This window comes from Bos grunniens, chromosome 5, assembly GCF_055505025.1.
Source record: "Bos grunniens cultivar Pamir isolate PY7600 chromosome 5, Bosgru_T2T1.0, whole genome shotgun sequence".
In the NCBI taxonomy this organism is placed as follows: Eukaryota; Metazoa; Chordata; class Mammalia; order Artiodactyla; family Bovidae; genus Bos; species Bos grunniens.
In genome coordinates this window covers 100,093,530-100,107,656 of record NC_141169.1, presented here as the reverse complement: position 1 = coordinate 100,107,656, position 14,127 = coordinate 100,093,530, and positions in this window count along the sequence as shown.

Sequence of the window (14,127 nt, the reverse complement as noted above, 5' to 3'; positions counted from 1 at the left end):
CCATAAATCTGAATTAAAATGGTCATCTCAGGATCTCATGAGATTAGAAAATGGTTAACAACAAAATAAAAGGTTATATTAATAAAAACAAAAAGGAAATAATATCCATGTTCTACCTGACATGATTCATACATTTTTCCTTTTAAAGAATGAAGGTAAATCCCTAATATATATATATATATATGAGATAAAAACTGTAAAAATAAGTAAAATTTTTGTCAAAATGTACTTATGTCACATTTTGCTTATTTTATGTCACAAAATGTTTATGTCAAAATGTGCATAAGCAACTTATATCTTTAACAAACATTTTGATAACCACATTGCTTGACAGACTGCAGTAATAAAAATACATACATAACTGGGCTGGCTAATTTGAATAATAATAGATTTCTAGTTATTTCTTGTCTTCTCTTTAAATTATCTAAAGGAGCAGATTTTCTGTTTAAATAATAAATAGAAATCAAGAAAGAAACAAAGCAACAGGCTCAAAATGTTGAGTGGGGTTGAATGTAGTCCTTTTAAGGCATCAAAGTAAAAAATCATCTGTTCTAGTTATAGCCAAAATTGTCAGAGCATGTATTTATAAATTATGATTTGTTTAATTCAGTGAATAGTTCAATGCCCCATTTAACCCTAAAAGTGTGTGTTAGACAGGAACAAAAGTTTTGTTTTGTTTTTTTTATCAACCACATTGATCTGTGCATCAAAGGACCCGTATGTCCGATGCTTTAAAATTCTTCTTAGAAATGTATAGTAATAACCAAAACCCACTTCTATGTCAGCTATATGGTTTGAAGTCTTTTCAAAAGCACTTTTCCATGGTTTATGTTTCCTTCCCCCATTGCCTCCAAAGCAAAACTGTCTTATCTCCTTTAAATAATGGTAGCACATTTGAAAATTTCTACCTTTTGTCCTTGTAGGTTTGTCTTTGACTTATTTTTCTTTGCTAGGATCTAATGGGTTGCTTTCTGGGAGGAGGTTTCTGACATAAATAAAGACAACAAGGAAAGTGTTCTAGAAATTCTCCATGCATGTGGACTTTCTCATAAGGGCAAAGCTTAGTTTTTAGGCATATTTGTGTGCCATGAACTTCGAGGCTCATGGATGTAATTACTCTACTTGGCTGCAGTACATCTCAATTTGTACCTTCTATGTCAAATTCTCCAATCCTAAAATGTGTCATTGAACAGAAATGCATTTGATAACTATTTGTTTTGCGACTAAACAGCATTCTTATTGGTAAAGTATAATTAAGACAGAAAACTGGCTTTGAACATGTATTCTAGGGGTGAATACATATGATTTCTATGCTCTCAGTGTAGTGATATCATCCAGTGGTGTGGGTGGTAAGAGCTGACTGCAGTTCATACTTATGACTTTCTCTGTAGCAACAGTGAGTGAGGCAGCTAACTTTGGAAGCCTCATCCTCTTCAGCAGCATCGGGAATACCTTCCACACAAGTGTAGTCTGTTGGGAGGTTTAAGGAATCTACTAGGTGATATTTAATAACATTTTTATTGCAATATAATTCTTTACAATATTGTGTTAGTTTCTTCTGTACAATGAATCAAATCAGCTATATGTATACATATGTTGCCTCCTTCCTGGGCCTTCCTCCCACCCCACCCCACCCCCACCCAATCTTGATTATCACAGAGCACCGAGCTGAGCAACCTGTGCTTTATAGCAGGTTCCCACTAGCTGTCTGATATAATAGTGTATATATGTTGATTCTGATCTACCAATTCTCCTCACCCTCTCTTTCTCCCACTGTGTCAACACGCCCATTCTCTTTGTCTGTGTCTCTATTCCTGCCCTGGAAATAGGTTCATCTGTACACTTATATGTGAAATCTTAAAAAAAAAAAAAATGGTACAAATGAACTTACTTACAAAGCAGAAACAGACTCACAGACTTAGAGAAAGAATTTATGGTCACCTGAGGGAGAAAAAAAGAAGGTGATAGAGTGGGAGTTTAAGATTAACATGTACTCACTGTATTGTGTATAGCATAAAGGGGTAAATTAAAAGGTACAATCTGCTTGTAGGACAAATATTCAGTTAGCCTTAAAAATACATTCCAATATACTATGAAAATGAAAGTGAAAATCACTCAGTCATGTCTGACTCTTTGCAACACCATGGACTGTAACCTGCCGGAGTCCTCTATCCATGGAACTTTCCAGGCCAGGAAATGTGCTGCCATTCCCTCCTACAGGGGATCTTCCCAACCCAGGGATTGAACCCAGGTCTCCTGCATTGCAGGCAGATGCTTTAATGACTGAGCCACCAGGGAAGCCACTTCACATTAGTTCTAAGTTCTAAGTTCAGTCACTCAGTTGTGTCCGACTCCTTGTGACCCCATGAATCACAGCACACCAGGCCTCCCAGTCCATCACCAACTCCCAGAGTTCACTCAGACTCACGTCCATCGAGTCAGTGATGCCATCCAGCCATCTCATCCTCTGTTGTCCCCTTCTCCTACTGCCCCCAATCTCTCCCAGCATCAGAGTCTTTTCCAATGAGGCAATTCTTCGCATGAGGTGGCCAAAGTACTGGAGTTTTAGCTACAGCATCATTCCCTCCAAAGAAATCCCAGGGCTGATCTCCTTCAGAATGGACTGGGTGTATCTCCTTGCAGTCCAAGGGACTCTCAAGAGTCTTCTCCAACACCACAGTTCAAAAGTATCAATTCTTCGGCACTCAGCTTTCTTCACAGTCCAACTCTCACATCCATACATGACCACAGGAAAAACCATAGCCTTGACTAGACGGACCTTTGTTGGCAAAGTAATGTCTCTGCTTTTGAATATGCTATGTAGGTTGGTCGTAACTTTTCTTCTGAGGAGTAAGCATCTTTTAATTTCATGGCTGCAGTCACCATCTGCAGTGATTTTGGAGCCCAAAAAAATAAAGTCTGACACTGTTTCCACTGTTTCTCCATCTATTTCCTATGAAGTGATGGGACCAGATGCCATGATCTTCATTTTCTGAATGTTGAGCTTTAAGCCAACTTTTTCACTCTCCACTTTCACTTTCATCAAGAGGCTTTCTAGTTCCTCTTCACTTTCTGCCATAATGGTGGTATCATCTGCGTATCTGAGGTTATTGATATTTCTCCTGGCAATCTTGATTCCAGCTTGTGCTTCTTCCAGCCCAGCCTTTTTCATGATGTATTCTGCATAGAAGTTAAAGTAGCAGGGTGACAATATATATAACCTTGACATACTCCTTTTCCTATTTGGAACCAGTCTGCTGTTTCATGTCCAGTTCTAACTATTGCTTCCTGACCTGCATATAGGTTTCTCAAGAGGCAGGTCAGGTGCTCTGGTAGTCCCATCTCTTGAAGAATTTTCCACAGTTTATTGTGATCCACACAGTCAAAGGCTTTGGCATAGTCAATAAAGCAGAAATAGATGTTTTTCTGGAACTCTCTTCCTTTTTCAATGATACAGCAGATGTTGGCAATTTGATCTCTGGTTCCTCTGCCTTTTCGAAAACCAGCTTGAACATCTGGAAGTTCACAGTTCACGTATTGCTGAAGCCTGGCTTGGAGAATTTACATTAGGTACAGACAAATATTGTTTGATTCCACTTACACAAGGTATCTAGAATAGACAAATTCATACAGTCAGAAAGTGCTGATACACTAGTAGATGCCACAGCTGGAGGATAAGGGTTGGGGAGGGGGAATGGAAAGTTAGTATTTAATGGGGACAGTTTCACTTTAGGAAGGTGAAAATCTGGGAGATGAATGATGGAGAGTTGCATGACAATGTAAATATACTTAGTGCCACTGAACTGTACACTTAAATATGGTTAAAATAGTATGTTTTACAGTATCTGACTTCAATCACAATAAGAAAAAAAATGTAATGAGCACACTGCTCATTTGAAATATGTATATTTCAAATATATAAAGGACCAACTGTATAACATAACTTCATTTCAGTTAAGTTCAGTCACTCAGTCAAGTCCAACTCTTTGCAACCCCATGAAGTGCAGCATGCCAGGCCTCTCTGTCCATCACCAACTCCAGGAGTTTATCCAAACTTATGTCCATTGAGTCAGTGCTCCAACCATCTCATCCTCTGTCATCCTCTTCTCCTCCCGCCTTCAATCTTTCCCAGCATCAGGGTCTTTTCCAATGAGTCAGCTCTTCGCATCAGGTGGCCAAAGTATTGAAGTTTGAGCTTCAAACATCAGTCCTTCCAATGAACACCCAGGACTGATCTCCTTTAGGATGAACTGGTTGGATCTCTTTGCAGTCCAAGGGACTCTCAAGAGTCTTCTCCAACACCACAGTTCAAAAGTATCACTTCTTCTGCGCTCAGCTTTCTTTATAGTCCAACTCCCACATCCATACATGACTACTGGAAAAACTATAGCCTTGACTAGACAGACCCTTGTTGGCAAAGTAATGGTAAAAAAGCATATTAAATGCTTTTTAATATGCTATCTAGGTTGGTCATAACTTTGCTTCCAAGGAGTAAGCATCTTTTAGTTTCATGTCTGCAATCACCATCTGCAGTCATTTTGGAGCCAAATAAATAAATAAATAAAGTTAGCCATTCCACTGTTTCCCCATCTATTTGCCATGAAGTGATGGGACCGGATGCCATGATCTTAGTTTTCTGAGTGTTGAACTTTAAGCCAACTTTTTCTCTCTCCTCTTTCACTTTCACACTGCTCAATAGTCTGTAGAAACATAAATGGGAAATGAATTTGTAAGAGAATAGATATATGTGTGTGTATAGCTGAATCATTTGACTGCACACCTGAAACACAACATTGTAAATCAACTGTACTCCAATAAAAAATAATTTTTTTAAAAAGCAACCAGTTGGAAAATTGATGAAAAAAATTAGCATATATTTACAGTAATGTGTTGTCTCCACTGATTTTAAAAGTTGTACAGACTTTATGGTTATTATTGTCTAATACTAAGCCCCATGGACTGTAGCCCACCAGATTCCTCTGTCCATGGAATTTACCAAGCAAGAATACTGGAGTGGGTTGCCATTTCCTTCTCCAGGGGATCTGCCCAACCCAGGGATCAAATCCAGGTCTCCCACATTGCAGGTGTGCGGGGTACAGCCCCGGTTGGGTCCAGGGATTCTCTTGGGAGGATGGTGTTGGCGATTAAAAGATAAATAATAGATAAAAGGAGAAAGAGACAGGGAAAGAATTTTGCAGTTAAGAAAATAGAAGAGAGAAAAGAGGCTGATATTCCTTCATTTACACAGAAAGCCAATAAAGCCGCAGCACAGGACTTGCTCTGTTCACGTAGACCGCAGGCACCCTCTCGAATCGCGGAAGGTGCCCCACCTTAGGCACCTTCTCGAGTGGGTCTTAGAAGCCCAGGCAGGAAAGTGAACACAGAGGGCCCCCGCGCTCCAGGGGATCAGCCTGATAAGGAAAAGGAAAGAGAAAGAATGACACTGGGATACCAAGCCTGATGAGAAAGGCCCACACTTTATTTTCCAAAGTAGTTTTTGGGGTGGGGGGTGGGTAGAGTCATGCAAGGTCAGCAGTCCTTGATCCTTATTGAAGCCAGGCTTTCTTTCTGCAAACTTATCATATGCAAAAGCTTTAGGTGATTTACATCATCTTCTGGCCAGGAGGCCTGTTAACATTTTATGACCCTTTTCTTCAGAAAACTTATTTTTCTCTAAAGGTGATTATTCTAAAGCCAGGCGCTACCCTCCAAAAGCATTAGATAAAGTTGCATCCCTATAGGGCAAAAGTGTGGTGGGCTATAACAAGAAAAGAATTAACTCAAGGGTCCAAGGTTACAAGCATTAAAGCTACTACTTACATTTCTATACACCAACTATATTAATCAATACACTCCCAGGGACACAGTAGGTAAGGGATATGGAAACTTGGCAGCAAGCATTAGCTCAACAAAGAAATCCTCTTCTAGTTCTATTATAACAATTTTAACTCTGTGAGAAGCTCTGCACTGTTAGAATATATAAAGCTTCCCATGCCTCTCATGGTTGGGAGGCTGTGAATCTAAACAAACCTGTCAGGCAAGCTAGAAAGTCATCAGAGTGGTTTGAACTGAAACACTCCTATTATGCCCAGGAGAATTATTAACTAGAGCTCTAAGTTAATTTTCTTCAGAGAAAGGTGATCGGGGATAGCCCCCGTTAATGTCAGGGGAGTTGGTAAAAGTCATAAAATAGTAAAACAGACAGATTCTGGTTTGGGGGTAGACGCTCAGGCAGATCCGGGGGGCGCCCTTGAGCCCTGACTCGCCTTGCCCATCAGGGCTCTCCCGCATGACCTTGTCATGGGTGGGAACTCCCATGCTGGCTCCCAGCATCTCCCCCTTTTTTATTTCTTAAGACAGGAACACATGTAAACCTGTGGCGGATTCATTTTGATATTTGGCAAAACTAATACAATTATGTAAAATTTAAAAATAAAATAAAATTAAAAAAAAAAAAAAAAAGACAGCCAGATGCAATTCAGTCGCGAGCTTCTGAGTGCTCTGTCAAAGAATTCTGACAATACAAAGAAAAATAATTATGAAAAGCAGAATGAGAGCAGCTACAGCAGCATAGCTAAAAATAGTACAAAGCATGTTCTTTCCTGAAATAAAGTTAGAGAATATATGGAAGAAGTCATCTGCTACTCTCGCAGCAGTAAAATCTAATCGGGAATGTTCCATGGTCGTTATTTGATTATGAATTCTCCCTAAATCTAAACCAATGTTGGAGCTGTTCCAGACACCTGAAATATGGTTTTTAAGCTGGCTCCCGGCACAGGTGGATTCTTTATCATCTGAGCCACAAGGGAAGCCTCAACCAGTACATTTGTGTTTCTAAAAAATTGGGGTAAGTCATCAATGACAAGGAGGTCAAACCAGTCAATCCTAAAGGAAATCAACCCTGAATATTCATTGGAAGACTAATGCTGAAGCTGAAGCACCAATACTTTGGTCACCTGATGCGAAAAGCCAACTCATTAGAAAAGATCCTGATGATGGAAAAGATTAAGGGCAGGAGGAGAAGGGGGTGACAAAGGATGAGACGGATGGATGGCATCCCTGACTCAATGGACATGAGTTCAAGCAAAATCCAGGAGATAATAAAGAATAGCAAAGCCTGGCATACTGCAGCCCATGGGGTCACAGAGAGTCAGACATGACCTAGTGACTGAACAACAACCAAGGAAAAGCCATTATTAGCAGTATTCAATCCTGAGCCTTTTAAAATCAGGTTCTGGGTTTATGGCAATTAAAACATATATGATAGGTTTTAGAAAATCTTTCTAACTGTATAGACTTGAATATTTTTCAACAGTATCTACAGCAAGTAAAAATATAAAATATTATCAGACTATGAGTATATCACATCTTTGAGGATTTTTTGCTATCTTTTCAACTATTTTGAGTAAAGAATAGGGCCCTTATTAGTTGTTTGATTATAAACACATTTTCCCCCACTTTCCTGTCCCTAAAACAATCACATACCTTCACACCCAAAATATCAGTGTATTTTTAGTGTTTTTTATAATGTTTTCTGTACTTCCTTTTTTCGTCCAGTTTTATTTAGCCTTTCTTGTCCCACTAAACTATAAATCGTGTTTCACTGTTTTTACATCCACCAAGTCTAACCAGTATCAAAGAAAAAGGATAAACTATTGTCCTTGATTGAAAGGACAATAAATTCATAGAAACCAAGGTGCAACCTCAAGATGAAACAAATTAATAAGTAAACAATATGAGACATAAAGAGAGAAATATTCCTGATAAGGGAGGAAACAGGCAGAGTACATACAATTTTGAAATAAATTTCCAAAATAAGTTTGTAATTTTTATTTTTGTATTATGTGTTTCTAATAAGCAGTTTCCATCTATTTGGTTTTTTTTTTTTTTTTCATTTTAAAGCTGGTAAAAATTAGGTGAGTATAAAGAAATTGAGTCCAAAATTATTGGTTATATTAGAATGTAAGGAAAAGAGAAAAATGAGTTAACTAGCAAATAAACAGGAATGTATGTGACAAAAAATAAAAGAGATGAAGGGAGATAATTTGCTTTATTTCAGACCTTTAAAATGTCTACATATGTCATTTTTGTTTAATAACGTGTTGTTGGTCGTTATTGTTCGGTCATGTCCAGCTTTTTGCAATCCCATGAACTGTAACAGGCCAGACTTCTCCGTCCTTCACCATCTCCTAAAGTTTACTCAAACTCATGTCCATTGAGTTGGTGATGTCATCCAACCATCTCATCCTTTGTCGCCCCCTTCCCCTCTTGCCCTCAACCTTTCCCAGCATCAGGGTCTTTCCCAGTCAGCCGGCTCTTTGCATCAGGTGGCCAAAGGCACCCCCATGAACAGTATGAAAGGGCAAAGAGATAACTAATATATTGATACACCAAAATTTAAATTATTTGGGAGCATTTCTGCTTACAGTTTTGTCTTTAATAACAAAAGATTGAGGTCTTTATTTGCCTTCTCCAGTTAATGCTTCTGCTGGCAATTTTTCTGCTTTATCTATTAAAAAAATAAAATAAAATATTAATAATAAACATTGACAAGGATGTGGAAAAATTGGAATCCTTGTGCACTGTTGGAGGGAATATAAAACAGTGCTGTCACTTAAGCATCACATCAATAACGTGAACGCCTCTATGTGAGCCCTGAAGGAGACCCATATCTCCTGTAGAGCTGAAATCACTAAAAACTAAATTTAGAATTTCAACCTGCTTCTAGCTGAATTGCAATACAAATTGAATTGTCAACCTCAAAGGGTGCCTACCTTTAAAATGAGGGCATGAACAGGGCAAGAATGAAATTTTCTAAGTTGGAACAGAGGCATTAGGAAGACCCTGGTGAAGCTGGAGACACCTTTTGTTTCTTCTTGAAGAACCTCCTTTTTTTTTTTTTTTTTGAAGAACCTCCTTTAGGATTTCTCTTAATGCAAGTCAAGAAATGAAGAATTCCTTAATACAGTATACTAATGCATATATATGGAATTTAGAAAGATGGTAACAATAACCCTGTGTACAAGACAGCAAAAGAGACACTGATGTATAGAACAGTCTTATGGACTCTGTTGGAGAGGGAAAGGGTGGGAAGATTTGGAAGAAGGGCATTGAAACATGTATAATATCATGTAGGAAACGAGTTGCCAGTCCAGGTTCGATGCATGATACTGGATGCTTGGGGCTAGTGCACTGGGATGACCCAGAGGGATGGTACGGGGAGGGAGGAGGGAGGAGGGTTCAGGATGGGGAACACATGTATAACCTGTGGCAGATTCATTTTGATATTTGGCAAAACTAATACAATTATGTAAAGTTTAAAAATAAAATAAAATTTAAAAAAAAGATAAACACAAGGCATGTCAGTATATTAAAAAAAAAAAAAGAAATGAAGAATTCCTTCAGATTTTCTTTGTTCAGGAAAGTCTTTATCTCTCCCTCATTTCTGGAGGACAGCTTTGCCAGGTACAGTATCCTTGACAGTTTTTATTTCAACAGTTTGAATGTCATCCCAGTCTCTCATGTTATGTAAAATTTCTTTTGAGAAATCCACCTGTTGTCTTGTGGGAGTTTTCCTTCACGTGATGAGTTGCTTTTCTTTTGATTTCCTTCAAAATTCTTTCTTCATCTTCAACTTTTGGCAATTTATTTATAATGTGTCTTCTTGTTTTTGTTGTTGTTATTCAGTTGCTAAGTACTCTCTGACTCTTTTGAGATTCCACGGACTGTAGGCTGCCAAGCTTCTCTGTCCATGGGATTTCCCAGGCAAGAATATTGGAGTGGGTTGCCATTTCCTTCTCCAGGGGATCTTCCTGACCCTGGGGTCAAACTTGTGTCTCCTGCATTGCAAGCAATTCTTTACCACTGAGCCATCTAGGAATCAAAAGCCCCATAGGCTTTCTTTACTCCTTATACTTTATTTTTGCTTCTCTGACTGGATAATTTCAAATGACCTATCTTTCAGTTTACTGATTATTTTCTATTGGTTGTTTTTTCAAGTGAAGTTGAAGTTCTTTATTGATTTCTTCAGATTAGTCATTGTATTATTAAATTCTTCTTTTTAATGAGTTCAATTTATCTTTTGAAGTTCTTGTTTTTGTTTTTGTTTTTTTAATGCAATTTTCCTAATTTTGCCAGTTGTCCATCCATGTATTATAGGCCACAAAATTTCTTCAAGTGGATTATTTTTTAATTCTTTGTTAGATGGTTCATAGATCTTAATTTCTTTGGGGTCAGTTATTGGAGCTATACTAGTTTCCCTTATTGATGTCCTGTTTACCTGATTCTTTATCATCCATTATCCTTGGTATCTGCACACTTGAGTAAGCCATCTTCTCATCCAGACTTTATATGTTTCATTTGGAAGAGATCATCCTACATCAGTCAGCTCAGCTTGGGGTTCTGGATGGGTCAGCTGAGAGCATTCTTAGTCAGGCAAGGCTTGCCACTGGGGTTTCTATTTGGGCAAGGGCATTCCCTGAGCTCTGAGGTTGCATGATTCCAGTGGCTGAGAGCAGTTGAATAGGACTACTACCTTAATTTTTTGGCCGGGCAATTGTAAGATGGGCTCTGTGAATGCTCAGACACTCTGTTCAGACTTCCTAGTTGAGTGGGATTATGTGTTCTACTCAGCTGCTGGGCAGGTCTGTAAACTTGCTTGCCTCCCTGGGCAGGGCCTGAATTGAAGACCATAGCATTGCACCTCAATAACTGGGTACCTACATCTGGTAGAGCTGCCCACCAAACTCCTTAGCCAGATGGGGTCACTGACTCAGCTTTGCATGTGGGCAGAAGCACTGCCTAGGCTTTCTGCTTAAGTGTTATCATAAGATGGGCTATGAGATAAGCTATACTGGTTGCCAGATGTTCTGATTAGGCTTCTGGGTTGGATGGAGCTAGAGGCTATCTTCAGCCATAGACCATCTTTGAATCTGTTTCCAATCCAGTCAGAGGCACAGAAAAACAGTTTCTATGCTGGTACAGCTTCTTGGCTGGGGACCCAAATTGGGAAGGACTGTTGACTGGGCTCCCCTGACAGATGAAGCAAATGGGCAGAGCTGCTCAGCTCAGATGGGCTGTGCTCTATGCTCGGGCATTTACTTCAAACCAGGCTGTAGGGTGGGTTATGCGGACTCCTGGATGCTTTGGTCAGGCATTGTTGAGTGGGACTCAAAGCTACTCTTTGAAATACGTGCAGCCACAAACCCACTTTCCTGTTCAAGCAGGGTGACAAATCAGGCTCAATGAAAGGGTCAGCTGGTCAGCTGGAGACCCAAACAAACAAGGCGGAATTTTGCACTAATCATTCTGGTCAGACAGGGCCATTAGCTCAGCTCTACTGGCTGGATTGGTTCCTCAATCCCCACTGTAGGCAGACTAGCGCTTGAACTACACAACTTCCCAGATGCTATGGTTACATTTACTGGTTGGGTGGGCCTGGGGACTGTATTCAACAGTAGGGGGACTATGCAATCTGAGAGAGACAGCAGATTAGGCCTGCACATCTTGTTTGTTGTTGTTCACTCACTGAGTCATGTCCGATTCTTTGCAATCCCATGGACTGCAGCACGCCAGGCTTCCTTGTCCAACACCAACTCCTGGAGTTCACTCAAACTCATATCCAACCATCTCATCCTCTGTCATCCCCTTCTCCTCCTGCCCTCAACTTTCCCAGCATCAGGGTCTTTTCCAATGAGTCAGCTCTTTGCACAGGTGGCCAAAGTATTGGACATTCAGCTTCAGCATCAGTCCTTCCGATATTTTTGTTGTTTAGACGCCCAAATTAGGCAGAACTAAACAGGGAGTTGATAAGAAAGCCTTCCTCAGTGATCAATGCAAAGAAATAGGGGAAAACAACAGAATGGGAAAGACTAGAGATCTCTTCAAGAAAATCAGAGATACCAAGGGAACATTTCATGCAAAGATGGGCTCGATAAAGGACAGAAATGGTATGGACCTAACAGAAGCAGAAGATATTAAGAAGAGGTGGCAAGAATACACAGAAGAACTGTACAAAAAAGATCTTCACAACCCAGATAATCACGATGGTGTGATCACTGACCTAGAGCCAGACATCCTGGAATGTGAAGTCAAGTGGGCTTTAGAAAGCATCACTACAAACAAAGCTAGTGGAGGTGATGGAATTCCAGTTGAGCTATTTCAAATCCTGAAAGATGATGCTGTGAAAGTGCTGCATTCAATATGCCAGCAAATTGGGAAAACTCAGCAGTGGCTACAGGACTGTAAAAGGTCAGTGTTCATTCCAATCCCAAAGAAAGGCAATGCCAAAGAATGCTCAAACTACTGCACAATTGCACTCATCTCACATGCTAGTAAAGTAATACTCAAAATTCTTCAAGCCAGACTTTAGCAATACGTGAACCGTGAACTTCCTGATGTTCAAGCTGGTTTTAGAAAAGGCAGAGGAACCAGAGATCAAATTGCCAACATCCACTGGATCATCAAAAAAGCAAGAGAGTTCCAGAAAAACATCTATTTATGCTTTATTGACTATGCCAAAGCCTTTGACTGTGTGGATCACAATAAACTGTGAAAAATTCTGAAAGAGATGGGAATACCAGACCACCTGATCTGCCTCTTGAGAAATCTGTATGCAGGTCAGGAAGCAACAGTTAGAACTGGACATGGAACAACAGACTGGTTCCAAATAGGAAAAGGAGTTCGTCAAGGCTGTATATTATCACCCTGCTTATTTAACTTATATGCAGAGTACATCATGAGAAACGCTGGGCTGGAAGAAACACAAGCTGAAATCAAGATTGCCGGGAGAAATATCAATAACCTCAGATATGCAGATGACACCACCCTTATGGCAGAAAGAGAAGAGGAACTAGAAAGCCTCTTGATGAAAGTGAGAGTGGAGAGTGAAAAAGTTGGCTTAAAGCTCAACATTCAGAAAATGAAGATCGTGGCATCTGGTCCCATCACTTCGTGGGAAATAGATGGGGAAACAGTGGAAACAGTGTCAGACTTTATTTTTTTTTTGGGGGGGAGGGGGTGGGGTGGCTCCAAAATCAGTACAGATGGTAACTGCAGCCATGAAATTAAAAGACGCTTACTCCTTGGAAGGAAAGTTATGACCAATCTAGATAGCATATTGAAAAGCAGAGACATTACTTTACCAACAAAGGTCCGTCCAGTCAAGGCTATGGTTTTTCCTGTGGTCATGTATGGATGTGAGAGTTAGACTGTAAAGAAAGCTGAGCACCAAAGAATTGATGCTTTTGAACTGTAGTGTTGGAGAAGGCTCTTGAGAGTCCCTTGGACTGCAAGGAGATCCAACCAGTCCATTCTAAAGGAGATCAGTCCTGGGCGTTCATTGGAAGGAATGATGTTAAAGCTGGAGCTCCAATACTTTGGCCACCTGATGGGAAGAGCTGACTCATTGGAAAAGACCCTGATGCTGGGAAAGATTGAGGGCAGGAGGAGAAGGGGATGACAGAGGATGAGATGGCTAGATGGCATCACCGACTCAATAGAGATGAGTTTGAGTAAACTCCAGGCATTGGTGATTGACAGGGAGGCCTGATGTGCTGCGGTCCATGGGATCGCAAAGAGTCGGACATGACTGAGTGACTGAATTGAACTGAACTGGATACACTTATATGTGTGGCTGAGTCCCTTTGCTGTCCACCTGAAATTGTCACATTGTTAATTGGCTACACTTCACTATAAAATAAAAAGTTCAAAAATAAAGAAAAAATGTTTGAGTTCTATACACTAAATTTTCAGTTTGATATACTAGTTTTCCCAGAGACAAGTGCTTCAATAAATTTAATGTTCATTAAAATTCAAGTAACTGTTTACTTCAGTTCATAGAAACCTTCACCTATTCCAGAAATTAAAAGTTCCCTAAAATAATATAAAGATAAACATTATTTTAAATTTTAGAGAGAAAAGGCCTCCTTAAGTGAAGCGTGACTCCTAAGTGTGATAAAGAAAAACATTTCATTGTGTATATGTATCACAGCTTTCTTATCCATTCATCTGCTGATGGACATCTAGGTTGCTTCCATGTCCTGGCTATTATAAACAGTGCTGCGATGAACATTGGGGTACACATGTCTCTTTCGATTCTGGTTTCCTCAATGTGTATGCCCAGCAGTG